This window comes from Arachis stenosperma, chromosome 3 (assembly GCF_014773155.1).
Source record: "Arachis stenosperma cultivar V10309 chromosome 3, arast.V10309.gnm1.PFL2, whole genome shotgun sequence".
Lineage (NCBI taxonomy): Eukaryota > Viridiplantae > Streptophyta > Magnoliopsida > Fabales > Fabaceae > Arachis > Arachis stenosperma.
In genome coordinates, this window is record NC_080379.1 from 130,199,335 (window position 1) to 130,202,286 (window position 2,952).

Here is a 2,952-nt window from a genome sequence, read left to right on the forward strand (position 1 = left end):
TTTAATTCAAATTTTTTTTCAAGTTTTCAAAATTTTTCAAAATCAAATCTTTTTCAAATCATATCTTTTCAATCAAATCTTTTTCAAAATCAATTTCTTTTCATTTTCAAAAATACTTGCTATCAATTAATGATTTGATTCAACATTTCAAGTATGTTGCCTTTTCTGTTGAGAAAGGTTTAATGTTTGAATCATATCTTTTCTTGTTAGCCAAGTCATTAATTTTTAAAATCAAATCTTTTTAAATTGTTTTTCAATCATATCTTTTTAATCACATCTTTTTCAAAATAGTTTTCAATCATATCTTTTTAATTTCTAATTTCAAAATCTTTTTCAAAAATCACTTGATTTCTTTTCCACTCCTGGTTTTCGAAAATCAATTAGTGTTTTTCAAAATGTTTTTAAAATCTTTTACTTAATTTTCGAAAATTTCTTCCCCTCTTCTCATATCCTTCTATTTATGGACTAGCACTATTCCTCAATGAACAATTCGAACTCCATCTCTCTTGATAAGTTCGAATTCTTCTACTTCTTCCTTCTATTTTTCTTTTCCTCTGACACCTCAAGGAATCTCTATACTGTGACATAGAGGATTCCATATTTTCTTGTTCTCTTCTCTTTCATATGAGCAGGAGCAAAGACAAAAGCATTCTTGTTGAGGCTGACCCTGAAACTGAAAGGACCTTGAAGCGAAAACTAAGAGAAGCTAAGGCACAACTCTCTGTAGAGGACCTAACAGAAATCTTCAAAGAAGAAGAACCCATGGCAGCCGAAAACAACAACAATGGCAACAATGCAAGGAAGGTGCTGGGTGACTTTACTGCACCTACTCCCGACTTCTATGGGAGAAGCATCTCTATCCCTGCCATTGGAGCAAACAACTTTGTGCTTAAGCCTCAATTAGTTTCTCTAATGCAACAGAATTGCAAGTTCCATGGACTTCCATTGGAAGATCCTCATCAGTTTTTAGCTAAATTCTTGCAAATCTGTGACACTGTCAAGACTAATGGGGTTGACCCTGAGGTCTATAGACTTATGCTATTCCCTTTTGCTGTAAGAGACAGAGCTAGGATATGGTTGGACTCACAACCTAAAGAAAGCATGAACTCTTGGGAAAAGCTAGTCAATGCCTTCTTGGCAAAGTTTTTTCCACCTCAAAAATTGAGTAAGCTTAGAGTGGAAGTCCAAACCTTCAGACAGAAGGAAGGTGAATCCCTCTATGAAGCTTGGGAAAGATACAAACAATTGATCAGAAAGTGCCCCTCTGACATGCTTTCTGAATGGAGCATCATAGGTATTTTCTATGATGGTCTGTCTGAACTGTCCAAGATGTCTTTGGATAGCTCTGCTGGAGGATCTCTTCACCTGAAGAAGATGCCTACAGAAGCTCAAGAGCTCATTGAAATGGTTGCAAATAACCAATTCATGTACACTTCTAAAAGGAATCCTGTGAACAATGGGACAAATCAGAAGAAAGGAGTTCTTGAGATTGATACTCTGAATGCCATATTGGCTCAGAACAAAATATTGACTCAACAAGTCAATTTGAATTCTCAAGGTCTGTCTGGAATGCAAAATACACCAGGCAGTACTAAGGATGCTTCATCTGAAGAAGAAGCTTATGATTCTGAGAACCCTTCAATGGAAGAGGTGAATTACATGGGAGAACCCTATGGAAACACCTATAATTCTTCATGGAGAAATCATCCAAATCTCTCATGGAAGGATCAACAGAAACCTCAACAAGGTTTCAACAACAATAATGGTGGAAGAAACAGGTTTAGCAATGGCAAGCCTTTTCCATCATCTTCTCAGCAACAGACAGAGAATTCTAAGAAGAACCACTCTGACTTAGCAACCATGGTCTCTGATCTAATCAAAACCACTCAAAGTTTCATGACTGAAACAAGGTCCTCCATTAGGAATTTGGAGGCACAAGTGGGACAGCTGAGTAAGAAAGTTACTGAACTCCCTCCTAGTACTCTTCCAAGCAATACAGAAGAGAATCCAAAAGGAGAGTGCAAGGTCATTAACATGGCCGAATTTGGAGAGGAAGGAGAGGCAGTGAACGCCACTGAGGAAGACCTCAATGGACGTCCACTGGCCTCCAATGAGTTCCCTAATGAGGAACCATGGGAATCTGAGGCTCACACTGAGACCATAGAGATTCCATTAGATTTACTTCTGCCATTTATGAGCTCTGATGAGTATTCTTCCTCTGAAGAGGATGAGTATGTCACTGAAGAGCAAGTTGCTAAATACCTTGGAGCAATCATGAAGCTAAATGACAAGTTATTTGGTAATGAGACTTGGGAGAACGAACCTCTTTTGCTCACCAAAGAACTGGATGACTTGTTTAGGTAGAAATTACCTCAAAAGAGACAAGATCCTGGGAAGTTCTCAATACCTTGCGCCATAGGCACCATGACCTTCAAGAAGGCTCTGTGTGACCTAGGGTCAAGTGTGAACCTCATGCCTCTCTCTGTAATGGAGAAGCTAGGGATCTTTGAGGTACAAGCTGCAAGAATCTCACTAGAGATGGCAGACAATTCAAGAAGATAAGCTTATGGACTTGTAGAGGATGTTTTGGTGAAGATTGAAGACAATTACATCCCTGCTGATTTTATAGTCCTAGAGACTGGGAAGTGCATGAATGAATCCATCATCCTTGGCAGACCCTTCCTAGCCACAGCAAAGGCTGTGATTGATGTGGACAGAGGAGAATTGATCATTCAAGTGAATGAAAAATCCCTTGTGTTTAAGGCTCAAGGATATCCCTCTGTCACCATGGAGAGGAAGCATGAAGAGCTTCTCTCAAAACAGAGCCAAACAGAGCCCCCACAGTCAAACTCTAAGTTTGGTGTTGGGAGGCCACAACCAACTTCTAAGTTTGGTGTTGAACCCCCACATTCAAACTCTAAGTTTGGTGTTGGGAGGTTCCAACATTGCTCT

The 2,952-nt window shown here is 39.1% G+C and overlaps 1 non-coding gene across 1 annotated transcript; it reads right to left on the reverse strand.

Moving 5' to 3' along the window:
• Positions 1-1,167: 1,167 nt before the first annotated feature.
• LOC130971916 (small nucleolar RNA R71) lies at positions 1,168-1,275 on the reverse strand. The gene has a single exon (XR_009083117.1). It is a non-coding gene; the product is annotated as a small nucleolar RNA R71 (small nucleolar RNA).
• Positions 1,276-2,952: the final 1,677 nt, after the last annotated feature.